The sequence below is a fragment of the Bubalus kerabau genome, unplaced genomic scaffold (genome assembly GCF_029407905.1).
Source record: "Bubalus kerabau isolate K-KA32 ecotype Philippines breed swamp buffalo unplaced genomic scaffold, PCC_UOA_SB_1v2 scaffold_25, whole genome shotgun sequence".
NCBI classification, from domain to species: Eukaryota; Metazoa; Chordata; class Mammalia; order Artiodactyla; family Bovidae; genus Bubalus; species Bubalus kerabau.
In genome coordinates, this window is record NW_026577879.1 from 4548484 (window position 1) to 4566750 (window position 18267).

Consider the following 18267-nt stretch of genomic DNA (forward strand, 5'->3'; position numbering starts at 1 on the left):
AAGAGTGCCTACGTAGCCGCGCGAATTGCATCTCTCAGCCAGTTGATCTGCGCCTACTGAGCCCCGCAATCAGCGCCTACTCAGCCAACCGATCAGTGCCTGTCAGCCGCTTGAGAAGTACCTGTCAGCCAGTTGATCAGCACCTCTCAGCCAGTTGATCTCCACCTGTTAGCCATTGGATCAGCACCTCTCAGGCGCTTGATCAGCACCTTTCAGCAGCTTGATCAGCGCCTATCAGCTGCTTAATTAACACTTCTCAGCCAGTTGATCAGCACCATTTAGCCACTTGATCAGCGCCTATCAGCCGCTTGATTAGCACCTGTCAGCCAGTTGATTAGCACCTGTCAGCCGCTTCATTAACAACTGTGAGCCAGTTGATCAGCACCTGTCAGCTGCTTTATCAGCACCTGTAAGCCGCTTAAACAACGCCTGCCAGCCGCTTGATCAGTGCCTTCTCAGCTGCGCGATCAATGCCTACTCAGCCGTGAATCAGACCCTACACAGCCGCGTGATCATACTCTGTCAGCCGCTTGGTCAGAGGCTGTCAGACGCTTGATCAGCGCCTAATCACCCCCTCCATCAGCGCCTATTGAGCGGCGCGATCAGCACCTGTCAGCCGCTTGACAGGCACCTATAAACCACTTGATCAACACCTAATTAGGTTCGCTATCAATATTTACTGAGCCATGCGATCATCGCCTCAGCCGCATGATCTGTGCCTACTCAGCCCCGCGATCAGTGACTACTCAGCTGTGCGATATGTACCTGACAGCCGATTGAGAAGTACTGTCGGCCACTTGATCAGCACCTGTCAGCAGCTTGATAAACGCGTTTCAGCCTCTTGATCAGCACCTAATCAGCCACGTGATGATCATTTACACAGCTGCGTGATCATCGCCTCAGCCTCTTGATCTCTGCCTACTCATCCCCACCACCAGCGACCTCTCAGCCATGCGATCTGCGTCTGACAGCCAATTGATCAACGACTATCAGACGCTTGATCAGCACCTGTAAACCACTTATCATCAACTGTCAGCCGATTGATCAGCCCCTGTTAGCCGCTTTATCATAGCCTAATCAGCTGCATAATCAGCGCCTATCAGCCACTTGATTAGCACCTGTCAGCCAGTTGATTAGCACCTGTCAGCCGCTTAATCAGCACCTGTCAGCAGCTTGATCAGCACCTATCAGAAGCTTTATCAGCGCCTATCAGATGCTTGATTAGCACGTGTCAGCTTGTTGATCAACACCTGTCAGCTGCTTCATTAGTAACTGTCAGACAGTTGATCAGCACCTGACAGCAGCTTGATAAACGCGTGTCAGCCTCTTGATCAGCACCTAATCAGCCAAGCGATTATCATTTAGTCAGCCCCGCGTTCATCGCCTCAGCCTCTTGATCTGTGCCTACTCAGCCCCAGGACCAGCACCTACTCAGCCACGCGATCTGCACTGGACAGCTACTTAATCAACGACTATCAGCCGCTTGATCAGCACCTGTCAACCACTATATCATCACATGTCATTCGCTTGATCAGCGCCTGTTAGCCGCTTTATCACCACATAATCAGCTGCATGATCAGCGCCTACTCAGCTGCTTGATCAGTACCAGTCACCCAGTTGATCAGCACCTGTCAGCACCTTGATAAGTGCCTATAAGCTGCTTGATTAGCACCTGTCAGCCAGTTGATCAGCAACTCTCAGCCAGTTGATCAGAACCTGTAAGCCACTGGATCAGCGCAAGTTAGCCGCTTGATCATAGCCTTATCAGCTGCAGGATCAGCCCTACTCAGCCGCTTGATCAGAACCTGTCAGCAAGTTGATTAGCACCTGTCAGCCGCTTGATCAGCACCTGTCAGCAGCTTTATCAGCACCTATCAGCCGCTTGATTAGCACCTCTCAACCAGTTGACCAACACCTCTCAGCCGCTTGATCAGCGCCTATCAGTGGCTTGATTAGCCCCTGTCAGCCAGTTGATCAGCAATTGTCAGCCGCTTGTTAAGCACCTGTCAGCAGCTTGATCAGCGCTTGACCACTTTCCACTCAGCCGATTGAAAAGCACCGACTCAGCCGCGCGAATTGCGTCTTTCAGCCAGTTGATCTGTGCCCACTGAGCCCCGCAGTCAGTGCCTACACAGCCGCCTGATCAGTGCTTGTCAGCCGCTTGACAAGTACCTGTCAGCCTCTTGATCAGCACCTAATCAGCCACACGATGATCATTTACTCAGCCGCGCGATCATCGCCTCAGCCTCTTCATCTGTGCCTACTCAGCCCCATGACCAGCGCCTACTCAGCCATGGGATCTGTGCCTGACAGCCACTTGATCAACGACTATCAGCCGCTTGATCATCGCCTTATCAGCTGCACGATCAGCGCCTACTCAGCCGCTTGATCAGAACCTGTCAGGCAGTTGATCAGCACCAGTCAGCCGCTTGATCATTTCCTGCTCTGCTGGTCATTCAGCTCCTGGTCATCCACTTGATCAGTGCCTGTCAGCCGCTTGAGAAGTACCTGGCAGCCACTTGACCAGCACCTAATCAGCCACGCGATCATCATTTACTCAGCCGCACGATCATCGCCTCAGCCGCTTGATCTGTGTCTACTCAGCCCCGCGATCAGTGCCTACTCAGCTGTGCGATGTGCGCCTGACAGACACTTGAGAAGTACTGTCAGCCACTTTATCAGCGACTATCAGTCGCTTGATCGGTACCTGTCAACGACTTTATCAGCACCTGTCAGCCGTTTGATTAGTGCCTGTCAGCTGCTTGACCACTGCCCACTCAGCCGATTGAAAAGCGCCAATGCAGCCGCGCGATAAGCACCAGTCAGCCGCCTGAAAATCACCTGTCAGCAGCTTGATCAGGGCCTATTAGCCACTTGATTAGCACCTGTCAGCTAGTTGATCAGCACCTGTCAGCCAAATGATCAGCACCTGTCAGCCAGTTGAACAGCACCTGTCAGCACCTTGATCATCTCCTATCAGCCGTATGATTAGCACCTCTCAGCCTCTTGATCAGAACCTGTCAGCAGCTTGATCATCGCCTATCAGCTACTTGATTAACACTTGTCAGCCAGTTGATCAGCACCTGCCAACCGATTGATCAGTGCCTGTCAGCTGCTTGATCATTGCATTCTCAGCTGCACAATCAGCACCTATCAGCTGCTTGTTTAGCACCTGTCAGCCAGTTGATCAGCACCTGTCAGCAGCTTGAGCAGCGAGTGTCAGCTGCTTGATCAGCACCTGTCAGCCAGTTGATCAGCACCTGTCAGCACCTTGATCATCGCCTATCAGCCGCTTGTTTAGCACCTGTCAGCCAGATGATCAGCACCTGTCAGCAGCTTGAGCAGCGTGTATCAGCTGCTTGATCAGCACCTGTCACCCGCTTGATCAGCACCTGTCAGCAGCATTATCAGCACCTATCAGCCGCTTGATTAGCACCTCTCAACCAGTTGACCAACACCTGTCAGCCGCTTGATCAGCGCCTATCAGTGGCTTGATTAGCCCCTGTCAGCCAGTTGATCAGCAATTGTCAGCCGCTTGTTAAGCACCTGTCAGCAGCTTGATCAGCGCTTGACCACTTTCCACTCAGCCGATTGAAAAGCACCGACTCAGCCGTGCGAATTGCGTCTTTCAGCCAGTTGATCTGTGCCCACTGAGCCCCGCAGTCAGTGCCTACACAGCCGCCTGATCAGTGCTTGTCAGCCGCTTGACAAGTACCTGTCAGCCTCTTGATCAGCACCTAATCAGCCACACGATGATCATTTACTCAGCCGCGCGATCATCGCCTCAGCCTCTTCATCTGTGCCTACTCAGCCCCATGACCAGCGCCTACTCAGCCATGCGATCTGTGCCTGACAGCCACTTGATCAACGACTATCAGCCGCTTAATCAGCACCTGTAAACCACTTATCATCAACTGTCAGCCGATTGATCAGCCCCTGTTAGCCGCTTTATCATAGCCTAATCAGCTGCATAATCAGCGCCTATCAGCCACTTGATTAGCACCTGTCAGCCAGTTGATTAGCACCTGTCAGCCGCTTAATCAGCACATGTCAGCAGCTTGATCAGCACCTATCAGCAGCTTTATCAGCGCCTATCAGATGCTTGATTAGCACGTGTCAGCTTGTTGATCAACACCTGTCAGCTGCTTCATTAGCAACTGTCAGCCAGTTGATCAGCGGCTGTCAGCCGCTTCATTAGTAACTGTCAGACAGTTGATCAGCACCTGTCAGCAGCTTGATAAACGCGTGTCAGCCTCTTGATCAGCACCTAATCGGCCAAGCGATTATCATTTAGTCAGCCCCGCGTTCATCGCCTCAGCCTCTTGATCTGTGCCTACTCAGCCCCAGGACCAGCACCTACTCAGCCACGCGATCTGCACTGGACAGCTACTTAATCAACGACTATCAGCCGCTTGATCAGCACCTGTCAACCACTATATCATCACATGTCATTCGCTTGATCAGCGCCTGTTAGCCGCTTTATCATCATATAATCAGCTGCATGATCAGCGCCTACTCAGCTGCTTGATCAGTACCAGTCACCCAGTTGATCAGCACCTGTCAGCACCTTGATAAGTGCCTATAAGCTGCTTGATTAGCACCAGGTGATCAGTTAGTCAGCCAGTTGATCAGCAACTCTCAGCCAGTTGATCAGAACCTGTAAGCCACTGGATCAGCGCAAGTTAGCCGCTTGATCATCGCCTTATCAGATGCACGATCAGCCCTACTCAGCCGCTTGATCAGAACCTGTCAGCCAGTTGATTAGCACCTGTCAGCCACTTGATCAGCACCTGTCAGCAGCTTTATCAGCACCTATCAGCTGCTTGATTAGCACCTCTCAACCAGTTGACCAACACCTCTCAGCCGCTTGATCAGCGCCTATCAGTGGCTTGATTAGCCCCTGTCAGCCAGTTGATCAGCAATTGTCAGCCGCTTGTTAAGCACCTGTCAGCAGCTTGATCAGCGCTTGACCACTTTCCACTCAGCCGATTGAAAAGCACTGACTCAGCCGCGCGAATAGCATCTTTCAGCCAGTTGATCTGTGCCTACTGAGCCCCGCAGTCAGTGCCTACACAGCCGCCTGATCAGTGCTTGTCAGCCGCTTGACAAGTACCTGTCAGCCTCTTGATCAGCACCTAATCAGCCACACGATGATCATTTACTCAGCCGCGCGATCATCGCCTCAGCCTCTTGATCTGTGCCTACTCAGCCCCATGACCAGCGCCTACTCGGCCATGCGATCTGTGCCTGACAGCCACTTGATCAACGACTATCAGCCGCTTGATCATCGCCTTATCAGCTTCACGATCATCGCCTACTCAGCCGCTTGGTCAGAACCTTTCAGGCAGGTGATCAGCACCAGTCAGCCGCTTGATCATTTCCTGCTCTGCTGGTCATTCAGCTCCTGGTCATCCACTTGATCAGTGCCTGTCAGCCGCTTGAGAATACCTGGCAGCCACTGGACCAGCACCTAATCAGCCACGCGATCATCATTTACTCAGCCGCACGATCATCGCCTCAGCCGCTTGATCTGTGTCTACTCAGCCCCGCGATCAGAGCCTACTCAGCCGTGCGAGGTGCGCCTGGCAGACACTTGAGAAGTACTGTCAGCCACTTTATCAGCGACTATCAGTAGCTTCATCAGCACCTGTCAATGACTTTATCAGCACCTGTCAGCCGCTTGATTAGTTCCTGTCAGCTGCTTGACCACTGCCCACTCAGGCGATTGAAAAGCGCCAATGCAGCCGCGCGATAAGCACCAGTCAGCCGCCTGAGAATCACCTGTCAGCCGCTTTACAAGCACCTGTAAACCGCTTGATCAACACTTACTGAGCTGAGCTATCAGTGCTTAATCAGACGCGAGATCAGTGTCTGTCAGCTGCTTGATCAGCACCTGTCAGCTGATTGAACAGTGCCTATTCAGCCGCACAAATAGCATCTCTCAGCCCGTTGATCTGCTCCTACTGAGCCCCAAGATGGGCGCCTACTCAGCCGCCCGATCAGTGACTGTCAGCCTCTTGAGAAGTACCTGTCAGCCACTTGATCAGCAACTGTCAGGCGCTAGGGCAGCCCCTAGAAGCAGCTTGATCATTAACTGTCAGCCACATTATCAGCACCTGTTAGCCGCTCTATCAGAAACTGTCATCCGCTTGATCAGCACCTGTCAGCAGCTTTATCAGCACCTATCAGCTGCTTGATTAGCCCCTGTCAGCCACTTGATCAGCAATTGTCAGCCGCTTGTTATGCACCTGTCAGCAGCTTGATCAGCGCTTGACCACTTTCCACTCAGCCGATTGAAAAGCAAAGACTCAACCGAGTGAATAGCATCTTTCAGCCAGTTGATCTGTGCCTATTGAGCCCCGCAGTCAGTGCCTACACAGCTGCCCGATCAGTGCTTGTCAGCCGCTTGACAAGTACCTGCCAGCCACTTGATCAGCAACTGTCAGCAGCTTGATGTGCGCCTATCAGCCGCTTGATTAGCACCTGTCAGCAGGTTGATCAGCACCCGTCAGCAGGTTGATCAGTGCGTATCAGCTGCTTGATTAACACCTGTCAGTCTATTGATCATCACCTGTCAACCGCTAGATCAGCACCCACTTTGCTGCATGAACAGAGCCTACTCAGCCACGCGGTCAGTGACGCTCAGCCGGTTGATCTTCTCCTGTCAGGCGCTTGATCATTTCCTGCTCTGCTGGTCATTCAGCGCCTGGTCAACCACTGGATCAGTGTCAGTCAGCCGCTTGACCACTGCCCACTCAGCAGATTGAAATGCGCCTAGGCAGCCGAGGGGTAAGCGCCTGTCAGCCGCTTTACAAGCACCTGTAAACCGCTTGATCAACACTTACTGAGCTGTGCTATCAGTGCTTAATCAGCCGCGAGATCATTGTCTGTCATCTGCTTGATCAGCACCTGTCAGCCGCTTGAACAGTGCCTATTCAGCCACGCAAATAGCATCTCTCAGCCAGTTGATCTGCTCCTACTGAGCCCCACGATCAGCGCCTACTCAGCCGCCCGATCAGTGACTGTCAGCCTCTTGAGAAGTACCTGTCAGCCACTTGATCAGCACCTGTCAGCCAATATATCAGCAACTCTCAACCGCTTGATCAGTGCCCGCTTAGCTGCGTAATCAGAGCCTACTCAGCCACAGGATCAGTGACCCTCAGCCGGCTGATCAGCGCCTGTCAGCGGCTTGATCATTTCCTGCTCTGATGGTCATTCAGCGCCTAGACAACCACTAGATCAGTGCCTGTCAGCCCCTTGACCAGTGCCCACTCAGCTGATTGATAAACGCATACGCATCCACGCGATAAGCGCCTGTCAGCCACTTAAGAAGCATCTGTCAGCCACTTGATCAGTACCTGTCAGCCAGTTGATCAGCACCTGTCAGCCACTTCATTTGCACCTGTCAGCCACTTTATCAGCAACTGTCAGGCGCTAGGGCAGCCCCTATAAGCAGCTTGATCATTAACTGTCAGCCACATTATCAGCAAGTGTTAGCCGCTGTATCAGAACCTGTCAACCGCTTGATCAGCACCTGTCAGCAGCTTTATCAGCGCCTATCAGCTGCTTGATTAGCACCTGTCAGCCAGTTGATCAGCACCTGTCAGCCAGTTGATCTGCGCGTGTAAGCCACTGGATCAGCGCTTGTTAACCGCTTGATCATCGCATTATCAGCTGCAGGATCAGCACCTACTCAGCCGTTTGATCAGAACCTGTCAGCCAGTTGATCAGCACCTGTCATCCGCTTGATCAGCACCTATCAGCAGCTTGATCAGCACCTATCAGCTGCTTGGTTAGCACCTGTCAGCATGTTGATCAACAACTGTCAGCCGCTTCATTAGCACCTGTTAGCTGCTTGATCAGCACCTGTAAGCCGCTTAAACTGCGCCTGCCAGCCGTTTGATCAGTGCCTAGTCAGCCGTGCGATATGTGCCTGACAGCCGATTGAGAATTACTGTCAGCTGCTTGATCAGCGATTATCAGCCGCTAGATCAACATCTTTCAACGATTTTATCAGCACCTGTAAGCCGCTTAAACAGCGCCTGCCAGCCGCCCCATCAGTGCCTGTCAGCTGCTTGATCATTGCCTTCTTAGCTGCGCGATCAGCGCCAACTCAGCCGCGAATCAGCCCCTACACAGCCACGTGATCATAGTCTGTCGGCCTCTTTATCAGAGTCGGTCATCCACCTGATCAGCACCTGTCAGCAGGATGAAGAGTGCCTCCTCAGCCGTGCGAATTGCATCTCTCAGCCAGTTGATCTGCGCCTACTGAGCCCTGCAATCAGCGCTCACTCAGCCGCCAAATCAGTGCCTGTCAGCTGCTTGAGAAGTACCTGTCAGCCAGTTGATCAGCACCTGTAAGCCACTGGATCAGCACCTGTCAGCCGCTTCATCAGCACCGTTCAGCATCTTGATCAGCACCTATCAGCTGCTTAATTAACACTTCTCAGCCAGTTGATCAGCACCTGTGAGCCGCTTGATCAGCGCCTATCAGCCGCTTATTTAGCACCTGTCTAGCCAGTTGATTAGCACCTGTCAGCCGCTTAATCAGCACCTGTCAGCAGCTTGATCAGCACCTGTCAGCAGCTTGATCAGCACATATCAGCTGCTTGATTTGCACCTGTCATCACCATGTTGATCAACACCTGTTAGACGCTTCATTAGCAACTGTCAGCCAGTTGATCAGCACCTGTCAGTTACTTGATCAGCACCTGTAAGCCACTTAAACAGCGCCTGCCAGCCGTTAGATCAGTGCCTTCTCAGCCCCGGAATCAGTGCCTACCCAGCCATGCGATATGTGCCTGACAGCCGATTGCGAAGTACTGTCAGCCTTTTGATCAGCGATTATCAGCCGCTAGATCAGCATCTGTCAGAGACTTTATCAGCACATTTCAGCCGCTTGATCAGCGCCTGTCAGCCGCATGATCAGCGATTATCAGCAGCTAGATCAACATCTGTCAACGACTTTATCAGCACCTGTCAGCCACTTGATCAGCGCCTGTCAGCCACTTGATCATTTCCTGCTCTGCTGGTCATTCAGTGCCTGGTCAACCACTTCATCAGTGCCTGTCAGCCACTTGACCAGTGGCCACTCAGCTGATTGAAAAGCGCCTACACAGCTGCGCGTTAAGTGCCTCTCAGCCGCTTGACAAGCACCTGTCAGAAGCTTGATCAGGGCCTATCAGCCACTTGAATAGTACCTATCAGCCAGTTGATCAGCACCTGTCAGCGCCTTGATCAGCGCCTATCAGACGCTTGATTAGCATCTGTCAGCTGCTTGATGAGCGCCTATCAGCCGCTTGATTAGCACCTGTCAGCAACTTGACCAGCACCTGTCAGCCGCTTGATCAGCGATTATCAGCCGCTAGATCAGCACCTGTCAACCACTTTATCATCACCTGTCAGCCGATTGATCAGGGCCTGTTAGCCGCTTTATCATCGCCTAAACAGCAGCCTGATCAGCGCCTACTCAGCCGCTTGATCAGTACCAGTCAGCCAGTTGATCAACAGCTGTCAGCAGCTTGATCAGCGCCTATCAACTGCTTGATTAGCACCTGTCAGCCAGTTGATCAGCACCTCTCAGCCAGTTGATCAGCACCTGTAAGCCACTGGATCAGCGCCTGTTAGCCGCTTGATCATCGCCTTATCAGGTGCACGATCAGCGCCTACTCAGCTGCTTGATCAGAACCTGTCAGCCAGTTGATCAGCACCTGTCAGCCGCTTAATCAGCACCTGTCAGCAGCTTGATCAGCGCCTATCAGCTGCTTAATTAACACTTCTCAGCCAGTTGATCAGCACCTGTTAGCCGCTTGATCATCGCCTATCAGCCGCTTGATTAGCACCTGTCAGCAAGATGATCAGCACCTGTCAGCAACTTGAGCAGCAAGTATCAACTCCTTGATCAGCACCTGTCAGCAGATTTATCAGGGCCTATCAGCCACTTGATTAGCACCTGTCAGCAAGATGATCAGCACCTGTCAGCAGCTTGAGCAGCGAGTATCAGCTGCTTGATCAGCACCTGTCAGCCAATTGATCAGCACCTGTCAGCAGATTGATCAGGGCCTATCATCCACTTGTTTAGCACCTGTCAGCCAGTTGATCAGCACCTGAGAGTCGCTTCATTAGCCCCTGTCAGCCAGTTGATCAGCACCTGTCATCCGGTTGATCAGCACCTGTCAGCAGGTTGATCAGTGCGTATCAGCTGCTTGATTAACACCTGTCAGTCTATTGATCATCACCTGTCAACCGCTAGATCAGCACCCACTTTGCTGCATGAACAGAGCCTACTCAGCCACGCGGTCAGTGACACTCAGCCGGTTGATCTTCTCCTGTCAGGCGCTTGATCATTTCCTGCTCTGCTGGTCATTCAGCGCCTGGTCAACCACTGGATCAGTGTCAGTCAGCCGCTTGACCACTGCCCACTCAGCAGATTGAAAAGCGCCTACGCAGCCGAGTGATAAGTGCCTGTCAGCCGCTTTACAAGCACCTGTAAACCGCTTGATCAACACTTACTGAGCTGGGCTATCAGTGCTTAATCAGACGCGAGATCAGTGTCTGTCAGCTGCTTGATCAGCACCTGTCAGCCGGTTGAACAGTGCCTATTCAGCCGCGCAAATAGCATCTCTCAGCCAGTTGATCTGCTGCTACTGAGCCCCATGATCAGCGCCTACTCAGCCGCCCTATCAGTGACTGTCAGCCTCTTGAGAAGTACCTGACAGCCACTTGATCAGCACCTGTCAGGCGCTTTATCAGCACCTGTCAGCCAATATATCAGCAACTCTCAACAGCTTGATCAGTGCCCGCTTAGCTGTGTAATCAGAGCCTACTCCGCCACAGGATCAGTGACCCTCAGCGGGCTGATCAGCGCCTGTCAGCGGCTTGATCATTTCCTGCTCTGATGGTCATTCAGCGCCTGGTCCACCACTAGATCAGTGCCTGTCAGCCCCTTGACCAGTGCCCACTCAGCTGTTTGATAAACGCATACGCATCCACGCGATAAGCACCTGTCAGCGACTAGAGAAGCATCTGTCAGCAACTTGATCAGTACCTGTCAGCAGTTGATCAGCACCTGTCAGCCACTTCATTTGCACCTGTCAGCCACTTTATCAGCAACTGTCAGGCGCTAGGGCAGCCCCTATAAGCAGCTTGATCATTAACTGTCAGCCACATTATCAGCACGTGTTAGCCGCTGTATCAGAACCTGTCAACCGCTTGATCAGCACCTGTCAGCAGCTTTATCAGCACCTATCAGCTGCTTGATTAGCCCCTGTCAGCCACTTGATCAGCAATAGTCAGCCGCTTGTTATGCACCTGTCAGCAGCTTGATCAGCGCTTGACCACTTTCCACTCAGCCGATTGAAAATCAAAGACTCAACCGCGTGAATATCATCTTTCAGCCAGTTGATCTGTGCCTACTGAGCCCCGCAGTCAGTGCCTACACAGCTGCCCGATCAGTGCTTGTCAGCCGCTTGACAAGTACCTGTCAGCCACTTGATCAGCACCTGTCAGCAGCTTGATGTGCACCTATCAGCCGCTTGATTAGCACCTGTCAGCCGCTTGGTCCGCGCCTATCAGTGGCTTGATTAGCCCCTGTCAGCCAGTTGATCAGCAATTGTCAGCCGCTTGTTAAGCACCTGTCAGCAGCTTGATCAGCGCTTGACCACTTTCCACTCAGCCAATTGAAAAGCACCGATTCAGCCGCGCGAATAGCATCTTTCAGCCAGTTGATCTGTGCCTACTGAGCCCCGCAGTCAGTGCCTACACAGCCGCCTGATCAGTGCTTGTCAGCCGCTTGACAAGTACCTGTCAGCCTCTTGATCAGCACCTAATCAGCCACACGATGATCATTTACTCAGCCGCGCGATCATCGCCTCAGCCTCTTGATCTGTGCCTACTCAGCCCCATGACCAGCGCCTACTCAGCCATGCGATCTGTGCCTGACAGCCACTTGATCAACGACTATCAGCCGCTTGATCATCGCCTTATCAGCTTCACGATCAGCGCCTACTCAGCCGCTTGGTCAGAACCTTTCAGGCAGTTGATCAGCACCAGTCAGCCGCTTGATCATTTCCTGCTCTGCTGGTCATTCAGCTCCTGGTCATCCACTTGATCAGTGCCTGTCAGCCGCTTGAGAAGTACCTGGCAGCCACTTGACCAGCACCTAATCAGCCACGCGATCATCATTTACTCAGCCGCACGATCATCGCCTCAGCCGCTTGATCTGTGTCTACTCAGCCCCGCGATCAGCGCCTACTCAGCCGTGCGAGGTGCGCCTGACAGACACTTGAGAAGTACTGTCATCCACTATATCAGTGACTATCAGTCGCTTGATCAGCACCTGTCAACGACTTTATCAGCACCTGTCAGCCGCTTGATTAGTTCCTGTCAGCTGCTTGACCACTGCCCACTCAGCCGATTGAAAAGCGCCAATGCAGCCGCGCGATAAGCACCAGTCAGCCGCCTGAAAATCACCTGTCAGCAGCTTGATCAGGGCCTATTAGCCACTTGATTAGCACCTGTCAGCTAGTTGATCAGCACCTGTCAGTCAATTGATCAGCACCTGTCAGCCGCATCATTAGCACCTGTCAGCCAGTTGAACAGCACCTGTCAGCCCCTTGATCATCGCCTATCAGCCGTGTGATTAGCACCTGTCAGCCAGTTGATCAGCAACTGTCAGCAGCTTGATCATCTCCTATCAGCTACTTGATTAGCACTTTTCAGCCAGATGATCAGCACCTACCTACCGATTGATCAGTGCCTGTCAGCTGCTTGATCATTGCATTCTCAGCTGCGCAATCAGCACCTATCAGCTGCTTGTTTAGCACATGTGAGCCAGTTGATCAGGACCAGTCAGCACCTTGATCATCGCTTATCAGCCTCTTGATTAGCACCTGTCAGCAAGATGATCAGCACCTGTCAGCAACTTGAGCAGCAAGTATCAACTCCTTGATCAGCACCTGTCAGCAGATTGATCAGGGCCTATCAGCCACTTGATTAGCACCTGTCAGCCAGATGATCAGCACCTGTCAGCAGCTTGAGCAGCGAGTATCAGCTGCTTGATCAGCACCTGTCAGCCAATTGATCAGCACCTGTCAGCAGATTGATCAGGGCCTATCAGCCACTTGTTTAGCACCTGTCAGCCAGTTGATCAGCACCTGAGAGTCGCTTCATTAGCACCTGTCAGCCAGTTGATCAGCACCTGTCAGCAGGTTGATCAGCACCCGTCAGCAGGTTGATCAGTGCGTATCAGCTGCTTGATTAACACCTGTCAGTCTATTGATCATCACCTGTCAACCGCTAGATCAGCACCCACTTTGCTGCATGAACAGAGCCTACTCAGCCACGCGGTCAGTGACGCTCAGCCGGTTGATCTTCTCCTGTCAGGCGCTTGATCATTTCCTGCTCTGCTGGTCATTCAGCGCCTGGTCAACCACTGGATCAGTGTCAGTCAGCCGCTTGACCACTGCCCACTCAGCAGATTGAAAAGCGCCTACGCAGCCGAGCGATAAGCGCCTGTCAGCAGCTTTACAAGCACCTGTAAACCGCTTGATCAACACTTACTGAGCTGCGCTATCAGTGCTTAATCAGACGCGAGATCAGTGTCTGTCAGCTGCTTGATCAGCACCTGTCAGCCGGTTGAACAGTGCCTATTCAGCCGCGCAAATAGCATCTCTCAGCCAGTTGATCTGCTGCTACTGAGCCCCATGATCAGCGCCTACTCAGCCGCCCTATCAGTGACTGTCAGCCTCTTGAGAAGTACCTGACAGCCACTTGATCAGCACCTGTCAGGCGCTTTATCAGCACCTGTCAGCCAATATATCAGCAACTCTCAACAGCTTGATCAGTGCCCGCTTAGCTGTGTAATCAGAGCCTACTCCGCCACAGGATCAGTGACCCTCAGCGGGCTGATCAGCGCCTGTCAGCGGCTTGATCATTTCCTGCTCTGATGGTCATTCAGCGCCTGGTCCACCACTAGATCAGTGCCTGTCAGCCCCTTGACCAGTGCCCACTCAGCTGTTTGATAAACGCATACGCATCCACGCGATAAGCACCTGTCAGCGACTAGAGAAGCATCTGTCAGCAACTTGATCAGTACCTGTCAGCAGTTGATCAGCACCTGTCAGCCACTTCATTTGCACCTGTCAGCCACTTTATCAGCAACTGTCAGGCGCTAGGGCAGCCCCTATAAGCAGCTTGATCATTAACTGTCAGCCACATTATCAGCACGTGTTAGCCGCTGTATCAGAACCTGTCAACCGCTTGATCAGCACCTGTCAGCAGCTTTATCAGCACCTATCAGCTGCTTGATTAGCCCCTGTCAGCCACTTGATAAGCAATAGTCAGCCGCTTGTTATGCACCTGTCAGCAGCTTGATCAGCGCTTGACCACTTTCCACTCAGCCGATTGAAAAGCAGACTCAACCGCGTGAAGAGCATCTTTCACCAGTTGATCTGTGCCTACTGAGCCCCGCAGTCAGTGCCTACACAGCTGCCCGATCAGTGCTTGTCAGCCGCTTGACAAGTACCTGTCAGCCACTTGATCAGCACCTGTCAGCAGCTTGATGTGCACCTATCAGCCGCTTGATTAGCACCTGTCAGCCGCTTGGTCAGCGCCTATCAGTGGCTTGATTAGCCCCTGTCAGCCAGTTGATCAGCAATTGTCAGCCGCTTGTTAAGCACCTGTCAGCAGCTTGATCAGCGCTTGACCACTTTCCACTCAGCCAATTGAAAAGCACCGATTCAGCCGCGCGAATAGCATCTTTCAGCCAGTTGATCTGTGCCTACTGAGCCCCGCAGTCAGTGCCTACACAGCCGCCTGATCAGTGCTTGTCAGCCGCTTGACAAGTACCTGTCAGCCTCTTGATCAGCACCTAATCAGCCACACGATGATCATTTACTCAGCCGCGCGATCATCGCCTCAGCCTCTTGATCTGTGCCTACTCAGCCCCATGACCAGCGCCTACTCAGCCATGCGATCTGTGCCTGACAGCCACTTGATCAACGACTATCAGCCGCTTGATCATCGCCTTATCAGCTTCACGATCAGCGCCTACTCAGCCGCTTGGTCAGAACCTTTCAGGCAGTTGATCAGCACCAGTCAGCCGCTTGATCATTTCCTGCTCTGCTGGTCATTCAGCTCCTGGTCATCCACTTGATCAGTGCCTGTCAGCCGCTTGAGAAGTACCTGGCAGCCACTTGACCAGCACCTAATCAGCCACGCGATCATCATTTACTCAGCCGCACGATCATCGCCTCAGCCGCTTGATCTGTGTCTACTCAGCCCCGCGATCAGCGCCTACTCAGCCGTGCGAGGTGCGCCTGACAGACACTTGAGAAGTACTGTCATCCACTTTATCAGTGACTATCAGCGCTTGATCAGCACCTGTCAACGACTTTATCAGCACCTGTCAGCCGCTTGATTAGTTCCTGTCAGCTGCTTGACCACTGCCCACTCAGCCGATTGAAAAGCGCCAATGCAGCCGCGTGATAAGCACCAGTCAGCCGCCTGAAAATCACCTGTCAGCAGCTTGATCAGGGCCTATTAGCCACTTGATTAGCACCTGTCAGCTAGTTGATCAGCACCTGTCAGTCAATTGATCAGCACCTGTCAGCCGCATCATTAGCACCTGTCAGCCAGTTGAACAGCACCTGTCAGCCCCTTGATCATCGCCTATCAGCCGTGTGATTAGCACCTGTCAGCCAGTTGATCAGCAACTGTCAGCAGCTTGATCATCTCCTATCAGCTACTTGATTAGCACTTTTCAGCCAGATGATCAGCACCTACCTACCGATTGATCAGTGCCTGTCAGCTGCTTGATCATTGCATTCTCAGCTGCGCAATCAGCACCTATCAGCTGCTTGTTTAGCACATGTCAGCCAGTTGATCAAGACCTGTCAGCACCTTGATCATCGCTTATCAGCCTCTTGATTAGCACCTGTCAGCAAGATGATCAGCACCTGTCAGCAACTTGAGCAGCAAATATCAACTCCTTGATCAGCACCTGTCAGCAGATTGATCAGGGCCTATCAGCCACTTGATTAGCACCTGTCAGCCAGATGATCAGCACCTGTCAGCAGCTTGAGCAGCGAGTATCAGCTGCTTGATCAGCACCTGTCAGCCAATTGATCAGCACCTGTCAGCAGATTGATCAGGGCCTATCAGCCACTTGTTTAGCACCTGTCAGCCAGTTGATCAGCACCTGAGAGTCGCTTCATTAGCACCTGTCAGCCAGTTGATCAGCACCTGTCAGCAGGTTGATCAGCACCCGTCAGCAGGTTGATCAGTGCGTATCAGCTGCTTGATTAACACCTGTCAGTCTATTGATCATCACCTGTCAACCGCTAGATCAGCACCCACTTTGCTGCATGAACAGAGCCTACTCAGCCACGCGGTCAGTGACGCTCAGCCGGTTGATCTTCTCCTGTCAGGCGCTTGATCATTTCCTGCTCTGCTGGTCATTCAGCGCCTGGTCAACCACTGGATCAGTGTCAGTCAGCCGCTTGACCACTGCCCACTCAGCAGATTGAAAAGCGCCTACGCAGCCGAGCGATAAGCGCCTGTCAGCAGCTTTACAAGCACCTGTAAACCGCTTGATCAACACTTACTGAGCTGCGCTATCAGTGCTTAATCAGACGCGAGATCAGTGTCTGTCAGCTGCTTGATCAGCACCTGTCAGCCGGTTGAACAGTGCCTATTCAGCTGCGCAAATAGCATCTCTCAGCCAGTTGATCTGCTCCTACTGAGCCCCATGTTCAGCGACTACTCAGACGCCCTATCAGTGACTGTCAGCCTCTTGAGAAGTACCTGACAGCCACTTGATCAGCACCTGTCAGGCGCTTTATCAGCACCTGTCAGCCAATATATCAGCAACTCTCAACAGCTTGATCAGTGCCCGCTTAGCTGTGTAATCAGAGCCTACTCCGCCACAGGATCAGTGACCCTCAGCGGGCTGATCAGCGCCTGTCAGCGGCTTGATCATTTCCTGCTCTGATGGTCATTCAGCGCCTGGTCCACCACTAGATCAGTGCCTGTCAGCCCCTTGACCAGTGCCCACTCAGCTGTTTGATAAACGCATACGCATCCACGCGATAAGCACCTGTCAGCGACTAGAGAAGCATCTGTCAGCAACTTGATCAGTACCTGTCACCAGTTGATCAGCACCTGTCAGCCACTTCATTTGCACCTGTCAGCCACTTTATCAGCAACTGTCAGGCGCTAGGGCAGCACCTATAAGAAGCTTGATCATTAACTGTCAGCCACATTATCAGCACGTGTTAGCCGCTGTATCAGAACCTGTCAACCGCTTGATCAGCACCTGTCAGCAGCTTTATCAGCACCTATCAGCTGCTTGATTAGCCCCTGTCAGCCACTTGATCAGCAATTGTCAGCCGCTTGTTATGCACCTGTCAGCAGCTTGATCAGCGCTTGACCACTTTCCACTCAGCCGATTGAAAAGCAGACTCAACCGCGTGAAGAGCATCTTTCACCAGTTGATCTGTGCCTACTGAGCCCCGCAGTCAGTGCCTACACAGCTGCCCGATCAGTGCTTGTCAGCCGCTTGACAAGTACCTGTCAGCCACTTGATCAGCACCTGTCAGCAACTTGATGTGCACCTATCAGCCGCTTGATTAGCACCTGTCAGCCGCTTGGTCAGCGCCTATCAGTGGCTTGATTAGCCCCTGTCAGCCAGTTGATCAGCAATTGTCAGCCGCTTGTTAAGCACCTGTCAGCAGCTTGATCAGCGCTTGACCACTTTCCACTCAGCCAATTGAAAAGAACCGATTCAGCCGCGCGAATAGCATCTTTCAGCCACTTGATCTGTGCCTACTGAGCCCCGCAGTCAGTGCCTACACAGCCGCCTGATCAGTGCTTGTCAGCCGCTTGACAAGTACCTGTCAGCCTCTTGATCAGCACCTAATCAGCCACACGATGATCATTTACTCAGCCGCGCGATCATCGCCTCAGCCTCTTGATCTGTGCCTACTCAGCCCCATGACCAGCGCCTACTCAGCCATGCGATCTGTGCCTGACAGCCACTTGATCAACGACTATCAGCCGCTTGATCATCGCCTTATCAGCTTCACGATCAGCGCCTACTCAGCCGCTTGGTCAGAACCTTTCAGGCAGTTGATCAGCACCAGTCAGCCGCTTGATCATTTCCTGCTCTGCTGGTCATTCAGCTCCTGGTCATCCACTTGATCAGTGCCTGTCAGCCGCTTGAGAAGTACCTGGCAGCCACTTGACCAGCACCTAATCAGCCACGCGATC